The sequence below is a fragment of the Ambystoma mexicanum genome, chromosome 6p (assembly GCF_040938575.1).
Source record: "Ambystoma mexicanum isolate Mex_15411 chromosome 6p, UKY_AmexF1_1, whole genome shotgun sequence".
Taxonomy (NCBI): Eukaryota; Metazoa; Chordata; class Amphibia; order Caudata; family Ambystomatidae; genus Ambystoma; species Ambystoma mexicanum.
Genome location: NC_090935.1, coordinates 1,306,949,862 through 1,306,964,680, shown reverse-complemented (window position 1 = coordinate 1,306,964,680; position 14,819 = coordinate 1,306,949,862).

Genomic DNA, 14,819 nt, shown 5'->3' with positions numbered 1-14,819 from the left:
AAGACATCCCTTTCCAGTATCCTGTTCCATGCGGTTCTGGATTATTCATTGGCATTCCATCTTTCCGCCAATCAATTGTTCTGGTTGTTCATTGTACTGACTAGTTCGGTAGATTGGCGAGAAGAATTCCTCGGCTACACTACGAGGGCAAGAGAGCTACTGACAGTGGCAGTACCCCTTTTGCAATGGTGCAGACGGGCTAAAAAACGGTGGTGTGGAAGGTTGCCCAGAGCAATGCCAGTGGTTCAGATTCATTCAAAACCTTCTAACCATCAAGTTTTTGGTTTCAGTTTGTCTCCCTATGTGAGAGAGTGTATGCCCAGACGTGGGTCCCTTGCTCGCTGCGCCATAGGGAACCAAGCTGCACCTCACTGAGGAGGCCCAACAAGGTCGAAACATGTCTGGGGTTGCTTGTGTTTCCGTGTAGAGGGAACCTGGCCTAGCAGTTTCGGGCAGGGCTGCTCCCAATGGTGGCAGTACCTGACTGATTTGCATATGGCTGGACCCATTTTGCAGTGGCGCAGACAGGCTAAAAAATGGTGGTGTGGAAGGTTGCCCAGAGCAATGCCAATGGTTCAGATTCATTCAAAACCTTCTAACCATCAAGTTTTTGGTTTCAGTTTGTCTACCTATGTGAGAGAGCGTATGCCCAGACGTGGGTCCCTTGCTCGCTGCGCCATAGGGAACCAAGCTGCACCTCACTGAGGAGGCCCAACAAGGTCGAAACATGTCTGGGGTTGCTTGTGTTTCCGTGTAGAGGGAACCTGGCCTAGCAGTTTCGGGCAGGGCTGCTCCCAATGGTGGCAGTACCTGACTGATTTGCATATGGCTGGACCCATTTTGCAGTGGCACAGACAGGCTAAAAAATGGTGGTGTGGAAGGTTGCCCAGAGCAATGCCAGTGGTACAGATTAATTCAAAACCTTCCAACAATCACTTTTTTGGTTTCAATTATTGTCCACAACATTTCAGGGGAGTACTTGGTGCCTGCCTTAAATGATTTGCTAGTCAAAAAAAGTGCACACCATTACTTCATCGTGCCATACAAACTTAATAATGCACGGACCGACTGTTAATTATAACCATGAACAATATCAGAAAATAATGTACCAAAGTTTCCTTCTCACAGTTGCGAATTTAAAAAAAGCATTAATTGTAAATGAAAAGGCACCCTGTCAGTAGCTGCAGTGCCATCAACCTCGCTGCTGAAGTGTCTCCGAAAAAACACCTATTTTTCGCAGTTCCTCAAAGCTGCATCGAGTGCTCTAATACTACTGTTTAATTTTTATATAACATCTATTTTGTTATTTATTTGCAACTGTTTACTGCACATGTTTCACATGTATGGTTGCTTTGGCTAAATTGCCGCGAAAAACGGAGGACACGGCCTTCAACCATTCCTGAAGATTCTGCACCCTTGCATACGACGTGAGTTAACGAGGGACTACTTCTGCCTCCAGACACCACACGAAGGAACAAAGGGATCGGTCCACCGACAGGATTTCAACTTTAAAAAAGCATTGGGGCATACAAATGAAAATCTAACTGGCATACAGTTAAATTCAGTCATTTTGCTGTTACTTGGGTGGCGAGTACAGCAGCAGGCCGGCAGACTGGGCGAGATGGTGAAGGCCCAGCTGGTGCTTCGGCCATTTCATGGCCAAGCATTAACATGTTGCCACGCCAATGCCTACACTGCTCCCGAACTCCCTTTTACATTTTTTTTTACAGTAGCAATGTTTTGGCAATATTTTGGTGGTTACACCACCAAAAATAGCCCAAAACAAAAAGGGGCCTTAGAGTTTCCAAAACATGTTGTGGATGTTAATGGATGGAAACAAATGTTTTATTAAATTATGATATTGCAAACAGTGACAAGTGAGAAGGAATTGTGATAAAATACGTCAAAGGAATCATGGCCTTGATTAATAAGGGTAATTACCCCGTTTTAATCATGGCTGTATAAGTCAATACTTATCTAGAGCACTAGCGAATTATATAAGCGTTCCGAGTGTACACATTGCTTTTTTTATTGAATTTACGAGCTTGCACTAACCACAGACACTGTTTAAGTGAAAAGGGTACTTACGGCGACAGCTGGAAGCTCACTAACAAGGCTGACCTGGCTTGTTGCATTTACCAGGCTAAATTGTCCTTATCAGCATATCAATACATAAGATGCTTCTTAGGCCACAGACATCTGCCTCCCCTTTAACATTCCCCCTTTCAATTACCCCAACAGTATACCTTTACCTCTACCTGTGTACAATATCGCACTACACCAAGAATAACATACCGCAGTCCCTCAATTGTCTCTCATGTCACACAAAACTCTACAGTTGCTGTTTAAAAAAATACACAATTACTGTCTGGGCAGGTGAAAACGTCCTGGACAAAATGGTGCTACATTCTGGAACGTTCCCTACATAAAGTCCCATCACTGTGCCCCGCAACCAATCACCGGGCAGGCATGCGGGCCGTACCACACGTGCCCTGGCCTGGAAGAGTTTGTGTTGTGAAATAAGTGTGTGAGACTCGACTTTGCCTTCAATTAAAATGTTAGCTGACTGCATTTTATCAGCAGCTGCGCCTCAGACCATGTTCTTGCACTGCAATACTGATGCTGGAATGTAAACTTTGATCAGAGATTATGAAACGGGGGCTTTCCGCCTGTGGTTTGAAACATTGCACTCTCACGTTTGTACCCAACCGCCCAACGTGTTTCATCACTTTTGACAAGCATGAACTGAAATAGCAGTGCATTACAGCGAAATGCTACCACATTTTTGGGGGGTAAACGGAAGCAGCTCATGTATACATGTAGAGAGGTTTTTGATTATACAAGCATTAACCAAAATGCCCTACATCTAAAACAGAAGGAAAACCATTATCGTGGATTTGAAAACGGACAATTTTATTGGCCAGTCCAGACACAGATTATTATTATTTTTTTAATAAATCTATTGTGTCAAAGTTTAAAAAATAAGAAAGAAACTAGACTCAACAGTCTCATCTTTTCCACAAAACCTACTGCCGACCGCCCCTCTTTCTTTGGCCACAAAGCAGCACATCAGCTGCTCTTCTGCCATATTGCCAAGCTGGCTCCACAAGATCCCTCGTGGCTCATACAAGGTGCCATGCCAGGCCCTGCAGCTGGATTCTCGAAGTCAGTTTCTCAAGGGATTGTGGGTCCCATTTAGAGTTCGGTCGGTAATAGAATTACTGCCACTTTCACTGCACCGCGAAAATTAGATTTTCAAAATGAAATTTCCTCCACGTGTGGTAATTAATGCAGTAATGTGCAATTTCAATGGAGACCAAGGGGACTCTAAAATGGGGAATAACGGAAGGGTCCACATTACTCTAAATCATTGGACCCTTCTGGTGACTGCATACAGTAATGGTAATTGAGTTTGGCGGTGTTTCCAAGCGAAATACCGCCAAACTCTACATGAGGCCCAATGTCACAATAACCAACACAATTCCAATCATAAAAAAGTGATGATTATTAATTGGTATTAAACACCTATTTTATATGACAAATCTAAGGAACACACAAGACTTCTTTCTTTCAAGAAGTTTGAACATAGCAGATTGCCATTCTCGACCACTGAATAACCAATAAAACACAATTGAGGAACATACGATCTACTTACTGATCATGCACATGGGAAATGGGGCAATAGCTTGTATATAATTGTGTTTGTGGACTGTGGGGCAGCCCCGTACCCAGCATAGCAGCAGATCAACCAATCTCATCATACCCAAGCGCAGCAGAGTGGAGCTCAACCCCACGCTCTCTAATACATTCAAGATGAACACATCTATTGAGAGAGGTAGCTCAACAGCTTTGCTGCTTTCTCCAAACACTGCATTCCTTCAGGGTCTCCCTTTGTTGTGTCTACAGTGTGAACACATAGCTATGCTGTCTTAGGCGTCTCCGCCATGATTTGCACTTTTTGTTTCCGGTTGTGTATGTTACTGTCCAGGCGCCCATTTGCCCCATGGCTTCTTGTCCTCCGCCATGTTAATAAAATAAATAGTGAATTAAATAAATAAGGTAGAGAGTACAGATGAGCAATAATGGGTCTCCCAAAAAGATTATTTGATTGCAATTTGACATGTAAACATTAGCCATATGGTTCCATAGTTGTACACCGCCAACACATTTTAAACCAATATGTCTATGCTCACAGTCCACAATTGTGTTCTTTCTAGTTGTTACTTTGTTAAGAATTTCCTCAAGGTGGCACACTTTGTGGCATCTAATCCTTGCACCACCTAGTGTTCTGCTGGAATGACGAATGGTGTTTTGACATAGTCTAATCTCATTATTATCCACACAAGCTACCCACTGGCCATGATGATGCACATGTGCTGTGAAGGTTACTCTGGCTTTATCTGCCAGGGTTCCTCATGCACACTGTCAGGAATCTGAGGGCGTCCTCACTTCTTTCCACAATATAGCCTCCTCCCAGGTGGCCAGGGAAAGGCCGTCGCTTTCGTATCCTGACACCGGGGGTGGATATGCGAGGGAGGATCACCTGGGTGGAGGAGACTTGGGGAGTGGGGATGAGGCACCCTTGGGTGAGACACGCTATCCCCTGTTTCCCTTTTCTAATGAGTCTAATATCCCCCAGGCACTTGTAGATTATTTCCAGTACCTTCCCTATCTTTTACATGAATCATCGCCCAGTAAACACCAGTCAGGTACTAGGATGAGGAAGAGACACACCAAAGCCATAGATCCTCTCTTTTTGAATTCTTAGTCACACGAAGATCACTTAGGTACTGAGATGAGGAGGCCTCAGGCCACCATTAACACAGAAGACAGACAGACTGGAAGAAGAAACATGAGCAATCTAGTTGTTGGACTCATTATAACAGAGCTGGGCACTTTAAAAAAGTCTCAGCTGAGAGTTTTGAGCAGAGGCACGGAAAGAAGCACAGAGAAGAGCACGAAGCAGAGTTCCAGGACAGAATTAGTGGCGGCGAGAGGGCACTTTCCCAAGACGCCGGGAGGTATAGAGAGCGCAATCTGGTTCAGCGAGCGAGAGGAGCTTGTTGGCAGTCTGAGGTGGAGCTGAGAAAGCAGCGCGGCACGGAGCAAAGGTACTGGGAGCATTGGAGAGACTCTAGAATTCTCATATTTCTTTTTTATTTTATTTTTACATTTATATAGCGCACATACAGCCCAATGGCATCGCAGCGCTGTTACTTGTGGGTGGCTTGGTTACGGGACAGACTTATAGATGTAATTGAGTTAGTCATTTCAAATGAAAGACAATCGTGAGATACATAGATACATAGTACATTGCAAGACGGGTGCTGAAGGGTTTGTGAGGCAGAACTAGTCTGTGCTTATGTAATGAGTAATGTTTTCAGGGCTTTGCGGAATGCTATGAGAGAGTCTTCTCCTCTCAGGGGTGGTGACAAGGCTTTCCATAGTAGGGCTGACAGGGAAGGGAAGCTAGCGCCACCGGCTCGCGCTCTCTTGACTCTGGGGATTGAGAGCATGTTGGTATAGGGTGCTCTGGTCGGTCTTATGTAGATTGTGCGGTGTATTCTCTCGGAGAGGTATGGTAGGGCAGTGTGGTGGATACACTTATGAGTGAGAGCAAGGGCTTTGAAGAGGACTCTTTCTTTGATTGGGAGCCAGTGCGCCTGTTTCCTGGCGGCCGTGATGCGTTCCCTTTTCTGGATTCCGATGGCTGCACACAGAGCGTTGTTTTGCATTACTTGTAGTTTGGCCATGATTTTGGTGGAGGTACCCAGGAAGAGGGCATTGCAGTAATCTACTCTAGGTCCAGTAATAGCTCTTGCAATGGTAATACAATTGTCCTTGGATAGGAAGGTTCTGGCTGCAGTCATGAGTTTGGCATGATATGCGGCCGAGGAGGCGATAGCATTGACTTGCCTAGTCATAGTTAGATTGGAGTCAAGATAGATTCCCAATGTTTTTACTGAGTCAGCCACAGGGATTCTGATGTTGTCGATCATAAAGTAACTGAACTGGGAGTCGAGGTTCTTAAGAGTTTCCTTGGAACCTACCAAAAGCAATTTGGTTTTATCTGAGTTCAGGCAATGCCCATTGGCTGCCATCCATGCTTGGATAGTATTGTAAATGTCGTTGAGGGTCTTGGAGTCTGTGTCATAGTCACCTGTCAGTGTGAGGAGGATCTGGGTATCGTCGGCGTAATTAGTGTACAAGATACATAGGTGCAGGACCGCTAACTGCAGTTCAGAAGTAAGCACCAGGGAAGCGAGGAAGCTACGGAAGAGGCCGTACACCAGGAGGAATGAGCAAGAGCAGGCCGTGAGCAGAGACGGTTCTCTGGAAAGCCACAGAAAGTGGAAAACAGACTGTGAGAAGGCTGGTGAGTTACCTGTGTGTAAAGGGGCCCCGGACACGGTGGATGGGCAGTTTTAGTTCCAAAGACATTTAAATTTTGAATACCAGAATTGAAGAAAAAGAAACCAATATGAAAAAGCAATTAACACGATAAGCCATAAAAGCAATCATTACCAAGAGTTGAATAAGCAAGCATTGCGAAGAGCCAAGAATAGTTGTGTAAAATAATTATAACAGTAACAAAGTCTGTCTGCAAGAGAAACCTGGCAAAAGGGTGCCAGACGCTTTGATAAAGAAACCTGAACCAGAGAATAAGGTTCCTACCAGGATAGTGGACTGGGAAGCCTATGTTGGTCTTGCAAGTGAAAGTAACTAAACAAGTGAATGGTGACAAAGCTCCAAAGGCACTTGAAAGTCAAGCAGTGCTGGGAAGTTGAAACAGTGGCAAAATACGTATGAAACAGATTCATGTAAGGTGTGCGGTTGCGGAACCTGTAATGGGTGAACCGCGGGGTCCAACAACTGTGCCTAGATCAAATACACCCACCTAAGGAAAAGCCACTTTGTGATTGAATGAACGAAAACCTGTGTGAACTGAAATTGATGAACTGAACTTTATAAATTAGTGAAAGTTAACCAAACCTGAAGAGCTGGGAAGTATCCCAAGGAATTGAGTTATTTTGGAACGCTGAACATCCCAATGAATTGTGTTATTTTTGAACACTGAAAGACTTGAAAGCTTGGGGAAGGGACCCCCTCCTTTGGAATGTGAACTATTAGAACCTTGCGGCAGGGGAACCCCTTTTCCATGTAAGAGCTGGACTAAGCTCTGAACTTTTATTCGAACACCTCTCATTTGATGCTGTCATCTCCACATGCTGTATGCAATTAGATGTTAGGGCAAGTATAGGTTTTGGACACAGACAGACATTTGCTTTGGACTTCCTGACCCAAACTATCATTAGTTGTATTTAGGTAGGGAAATCCAACCTTAGCATAGGGCCAGTTCGTTTTTTTGTCTCCAACCCCCCTCGTTAGTTAATAGTTTGTATCTCGAAATCCTATTCAGTTGTCTGTGTCTACTTCATGATGCCTTCACAATACCCAAGTAGGTGATAGGTGAGCCAGATCTATGCTCTGACAACAGGCAAGATAAAAAGCAGTTACAATATGGTTATATGTCATGTGTTACCGAGGTTTGCGGTGGTTGTTTTGGCGAAAGTGGAGGACCCGCCCTTCCAGGACTGCACGTTTCACTCACACGAAATACATCACCTTATCCAATATGGCGGATTCACTTTGCTGTGTCTTTCCTGTTTGTCGGTTCACGCTAGACACGAGAAAGCCGTGTCGACGGCAGGCACCACCGCTCTGCAGTTCGTGCAGCGTTTCCATAAGGCAAACTCAGGAGTGAACTACCTTGCGTCTCACCATTAAGGTAACTTTAGTACAATAGCTCAGCGCTGCTCCTGTCTAGCCCCTCTGTGTTCCCAGCTGTTTTTTCTCCTTTTTGTTTGTTTCCCGTTCTGTTTTTTTGTCCTTCTGCTCCATGTGGTACTGGTCATGTTGATCGGTTTATATCCATTTTATTCCTTTTCCTTGGATTACTGCTTTGCCTCCTCCGCTATTCCAGAATGTTGCCGGTCCGTAGATTACTTCAGACTCCTTAGCCTTCGTCTAGCTGATGTATACTTACTAGGAAACGTACTCTCTGCCAAGGATTCATACTCTGGAAATACCATCAGACAAAAAGTTTATTTTTTTTATCCCTTGTGGGTTTTTCCCTTTCCTTGGGGTTTGCTTCGGGGGTGACACCGGCTGTTGCAGCCAGTGCCGGGCGGTGTGGGTACCAGAGAGGACAGCCCCTACCTGCAGGATTCCCTTCTACAGGACAGACATAGAACAAGATCCTCATCTGCATCTACAAAAAAACCTCAGGTAAGCCATATAGCTGACACTATGACACGTTCCCTTCCTAAAAATGTCCCTCTGTCCTTCCCTTGATGGTGATCTGAGATCATGCGAACAGTGTGCATGTGATAAGAGTTAGGTGTCCTTATCGTACTAAAGTGCAGATATCCTTATCCCCTATTGTGGCTTCCTTCCGTGGCTTCAAATAGAGATTGCCAGGAAAGATCATGGGGCACACTGAAAGGCCTACATATGGGTGAATTTTGATGTCCGCAGCTGGACAAACTATATATGGTAGAAAAAAAATGGAGTGAACTATTTAAGTACCATAACCAGTGACATTTCATCATCCTTTAAATTTGCCATTCTAATCAACCCAAAGGCTGACAAGATTCCCACCCAAAATTAATACAATATTCTTCGCTGCAGGATGCCTTAGTCCCACATGCATGGAAGCCAATGTTCCTATCTATCTGATCTTTCATAAATACTTACATGTTACTCGGGTAGGCGAGATCAATATCGATCAATTTGATCTCTTGACTCTCTAAGAAACCTGGCTCTGCCTCCCGCCAACCATAGACGGGTGCGAAACATTGTTAGCCCCCGCATCTAAAGTACCCAAAGGTCGCCCGAGCTCAGGTCTCCTAATAGCAGTACATATAGGAGGGAGCCTGAGAATAAAATGCACCCAAGTCTCATCGACCTTTATCCAAGCGGCCCTGTTGACTTGGAACCAAATCTGGAGACCACTCATGAACACGAAAGCAGATTCAATATTACTTATAAATGGGAAATTGCTGTAAACTCGAACACACTCTATCAAACAGTCAAATCAACTTCGAGAGGACGCTCATGGGCCGACCTCATGGACTCCCAGGACTTATACAACTTAAACCAACGGATAATTCCATCGAGCCCGAACCTACTTGGGAGAGCACGGGCCGCAAGAGCACCATTGATCATATCTACGCCTCCAAAGAACTATATGCACTTATTGACTCATTTAAAGTGATCAAAACCATTCGCAGTGATCACAACCTTTTATTAGCACCATGGCCTTGTACCAAAGAAACACCATTGGTAATTCCGCACCTGTGCGAAGTCAATCTTCAAGGTACCCGCCTAAAAATCACTAAGAAGCCCTCAGTCTAATCACATCCACCTACAAGGGCATTTACTTCCTTGAAACAGACGACGAGAGAGCAATAAACTTGGACTACTATCCATTATTGGTCCCGCATTTACAGCCTAGACCCACAAGAAACGGCCTTGGAAACCAGCACTTGCATAGCCGCAACGAGGAAGTGAAGAGAAGAAAAGCCGGTTTTAGAAAAGCCTCAAGATTAGCCAAAAAGGTGCCATCGGCTGAAAACATTGCTTGTGCATTGGCAACAAAGAAAAGTTATAAAAACTGGCTAAAATCCTCTAGATGGAGTCTCTACCAACATGTTGCAGAAACAATGCTTGAGGCCATCTGCAAGAGAAACTCCAAAGATTTCTGGTCCATCGTCAAACAAACAACGGCTCCCACAGCCTCTGCGATCTCATGTACTATCAGTGAGGACACATGGAAGAAGCACTTCACTGACCTGTTCAAACAGCCCCCAACATCTCCAAACAACAGGGCCAAACAAATCCCATGCGCATGGGTCATCCCTTACGACAAGTCAACCATTCTGATAAAAAATTAAGCAGCTCAACAATTCTAGAGCTCCCGGGCCTGATGGAATATCAAACATCCATCTAAAGAAAGAACCATTAGAATGGACCTCTCTGATCTTCAAGATCTTCCACAGGTCCCTCGCCACCAGAAATATACCTGGATCCTGGAAGACAGCCAACATGGTTCCGATCTATAAGAAGGGACCGATGAACGACCCTAAAAACTACAGACCAATTGCGTTACTTGATGTTATTGGCAAACTATTCAGAACCCTGATCCTGGATGAATTCCAAGCCTGGCAAAAAGAGTCCAATACAGCGGACCCTTTCTAATCCTGCTTTGTAAAACACCTGAATACCTCAATCAACATCATGATGATTAACATCCTAAAGGTGAGAGTAATGGAAGATCAGCCAAAAATATTCATCGCATCCATAGACCTGGTCCAGGCTTTCGATCGTGTGAATAGAGCAAAACTGTGGTCAAAACTAGAGAAATCCAAATGTCCAGCTACCATCCTTGACCCTATCAAAGCACTACACTCTGAAACCTCAATGGGAGTGTGCCTGAACGCAGAGGGCCAATTATCCTCCTGCATAACAACATCAAGGGGGGTCAAGCAGGGATGCCCTTTGGCTCCCACCCTTTACAATGCCTACATGGCCGACATCAAGGACAACGAAACCGACATTCGTTCTTTTCCACCAGCAATAGGGGAGGCCAAGGTCACCCGGCTCCTCTATGCCGACGATATAATACTCATGGATCAGACACCTATTGGCCTACAGCGCCAATTAAACAGCTTGGCAACATACCTTAAGAAAAACAACCTGGATTTCAATCCAAGTAAAACAAAGGTGCTCATCATCGAAAAGAACAAAACAAAATCCAACAGAAAATACCTGTGGTTTATGAACACGGAAAAATTGGAATTGGTCGAAAGCCTTAGTTATCTGGGGGTCAAAATTTCCCAGAGCTTTGTTGAGGCTACGATGCAGGAATATCTATTCGCAAAAACAAGAACTCGCGCCGTCCAAGCAGGAATCCTGGAAAGAACATTTGGAAAATGTTCATTACTTTCGGTAATAGATTTCTTCAAAACAAAAGCTATGCCGGCTATAACCTACGGGGCGGAAGCCATGCCCCAACTACCCTCTACATTGTGAATAAAACTTGAAGGTTTATTTTGGCGGCAAGTCCTGAGATTACCAACCTTGACCCCCATGGCTATAATTCGAAGAGAACTATGCCTTCCATCAATGAAATCAGTTGTGGAGAGGAACACAATACTCTTAATGGGGAACATCTTAAGAAAGCCAAGACCTAAGATCCTCGACATACTTCATAACGAATTCACAAATGGAAAAAGCAGGACTCTAAGAGCTTGGTTCAAAAACTACCTACACCTGCTAGATACAATCGGAAGTTCCCAATGGGAGCTCGAATTCATTTCAGACAAAGTCAAAGAAAAATTGAAGATCTGGGATTGGATTGTCACCCTGGATTGTGCCAAAGAGTATAAATCATCTATGGACCTCTCCTGGGATACACAAAAAGTGAACGAGGTTCAAAAAAATCTAAATAAATTCCCGGACAAAGGGCTTCGAACAACATTCTTGAGGGCTCGTCTCAATCTTATGAAAACAAATGAAATACTGCACTCTCGAAGACTATCTAAGTGCAACAGATGTCGCTTCTGTGACAATTCAAACTCCATTGAAACAGTGCGCCACCTTCTTATGCTTTGCCCAGGGACAACACAACTCAGGCCCACCCATCTTCAATCACACAGGCTGCAACACTCAACACTGAAGAAGCCTGGTGAAACTGGACGATGAGTGGTGAGAACCTATCCTTGACCATAGCCACCACCAAATTTCTCCAGAGCCTCGTGGGAAAAGTCCCAAACAACACTTTACAAATTTAAAACCAAGAAGTTTATTTTCCCAACACAGTCAAGAAAAGCCTTACTTTGTAAAATTGTCTAGTCACAATAAAAACAAAAAACAAAAAAAAAACGAAAAATAAATACTCACATGCTGGCATGTTATTGATTGGTAGGGCAGTCCCCATTCAGCTCAAATTGCCATGCTCCCCAAAGATTGCTCCAGAGACAAGGAGCTGTAGAATCGAAAAGCCAATGTCCAAGCTCTTTCTAGTTTAACACGTCGGGTAACTAAAAGGTTGCTGTTATTAGAACACAATGCGCGTGAGCTAGATTTGAAGCCCAATTTAGATTTTAGGTAGGAGGGACCACTCCCGTACAGACACTTATGGGCTGTGATGGTGACTTGGAAGGCAACACGCTCTCTCACTGGAAGCCAGTGGAGAGCACGACAAGTCTCACTAATGTGGTCCCTACGGTAAAGCTGATAGATGATCTTGACCATGCTATTCTGCAAAGCCTGCGGTTTAGATAAAAGTTTAGGTTGTGCTCATCTGTTGATGTGTGCAGAACCATGGTAACTGGCGTCTGTGCGTGTGAGCTTTCAAGGTGTGCTTTGGTTTGTGCACTGGGCGTCCAGTGTCTGAGTTGTTTGTTGTCTGCAGGTATTGGGTTTGTTGCATGATTAGAGGGTGTGTAAGGTTTATATGATTTTGGTTGGTTGTTCCACTAGCCCTCTGGGCGTATGTAGTACGTGTGAGGTGTGAGGATGTAGACAAGAGAAAGGGGTTTGGTTAGTTGGTTTCTGGTGATCTGTGGGTGATGAGTAGTTTTAGTGTCAGCTCAAAGAATTTGTCTCCTTGTCCGTGTAGTGATTTATGGGCATTGCAGAGGGATTAAAGTTGATGCATTTCTTTACTGGTAGCCAGTTTAGGCTTCTCAGGGTCCGTGTGAGGTAGTCTCCTCTAGTTGATCTCAGGAGTAGTATTGCTGTGGTATTTTGGATGTTTTGTAGGTTTATTTTAGGTGTTGTGACATTGTTTCATTCCAAGATACAGACTATTTGTCTAGTCTATTTTTGATAATGCAAAGGATATGTTGCAAGGGTTCTGTGCGTTAAATTGAGGTAGGGGAGCATCCCTCTTCTTAATCGCAGGTGGAAGAAAAGATTTTTTGGTATTGCATTGACTTGTGTTTCCAAAGAGAAGCCGTTGTCCATGAGGATTCCCAGATTTGTTATCACTTTCGATGTCTCTGGTATAATACGATTTTAGTTTAAAAATCAACAAGAGAAATTTGGAAACTGGAAAAACTTTGGCACAAGCCTCCTGACAGTTATCCCTTCAAGCTGTGAGAGATTCTTGTAACTCACATTGATCACTGACCAAGGAATACAAAACATGATTATACATCAACCGAATGGAAGAAGGTATCAGCAGATCAAAGGCCTTTTTTAAACCTGCGAAAAAATGTGCACTTTTCAGACTGTTGTCCATTCTGAGATCTGCAACAATGTAAATTCATTGGGTCTCATTACAAGTTTGCCGGTCCGGTAACTACGGTACCGGTAAGCTTGCCAGTACCGTAGTTACCGGACTGGCAAACTACGAGTTCTGCTCACGGGTCCCGTTTCACCCGCCAGGTCGGAACTGCCGGGCGTACCGGCACCCGCGAGCAGAGCAAGTCGGATGCACCGGCACCATTCTGAATGGTGCCGGTGCATCCGCCCTCCCCATTCCCATTGAGCCCTCTCGGGCTCAGATGGGAATGGGTAGTAAATGTTTCCGGCCCCTGGCAATGGGGAAATACAGAGTCTGCCAGGGTTGTAATGACCCTGTATTTCCCTATTGCCAGGGGCTGGAAAAATTCACAAGTTTGGCAGCAGCCTGCCGGTTTTACTGGCAAGGCTACCGCCAAACTTGTAATGAGGCCCATTATTTACTTGACAAATTCCTTAATATAAGAGGAAATTAAATCTTGATCAAAGACTTGCAATCTTCCTTTGGTAATGACCCTTCCCATTTCACTATGGGCTGAATTTAGTCACTTGACCACCACCCTCCATGACTTATCCCTCGTGAGTGCACTAAAACATAGTCTTCAAGGTGACAATATAACTCCAGTTAAATTGTCAATTTTCCTAACTTTTGTGAATTAAAATCATGAATTTACTTCATGAAACACTGAAGGCTCCGAATATTTTCATTATAATCAAGCCAAAGAAGGCTATAGCAGCATGGTCAACCGGCTTGTAATAAATTGTTTTGAAGGTAGAATCATTAGGCTAATTAGCAGCTCTCTGGATGACATCTGTGCGGGCACTGCAAAGGAAATCTCTAGAAGACATGGCCTCCATGGTTGGTGTGGACTCCATAAGTAAATGTTTAAATCGCCAGCTAGTTGAAGAGGCAACTTGACACAATGGAAAATAGTAGGAGAGGAACTTGGAGAAAAATGTTTAAAAAGGGAATTGAGGAGCTAGGGTGAGGAAGGTCTCCAGAGAGGCACATTATCCTTTTCATAATCCTTAAGGCATTTTACCATATACAATTTCTTATCTAAAGAAGAGGGGAAAACATATGGGGGAATTGTAGAAACAAACACCTTCAGGAGTGAAACACTGCATGTAGAGTCAAGGGCCCTAATTTCTGATAAGTTCCTTAAAGAAATGATATACATTAAGGTTGCCAGTTTAGCAGTTGGGAACATTTCAGAAAGACTAATTATCAAGCCAGTTAGCGATGAACTGGAGGACCACATTGACATCCCACAAGCAAGAGTACCTCTGGTAAGGGGAGCAAAAGGACCTTACCCCTTTCATGAGTTGGCAGATGGGGGATGCTTCACCACTAGGTTGCCATCAAGGAAGGAATGCCCAGTGGAGATAACTGACTGGCCCACGTTTGTTAGCTTTGTAACATTTCTTTTCTTTGAAAAGGAAAGAGGTGAAGCTCACCATGTGGATGATAGTAGAAGTAGAGTGATCAAAGCTTGTTCAACACACCA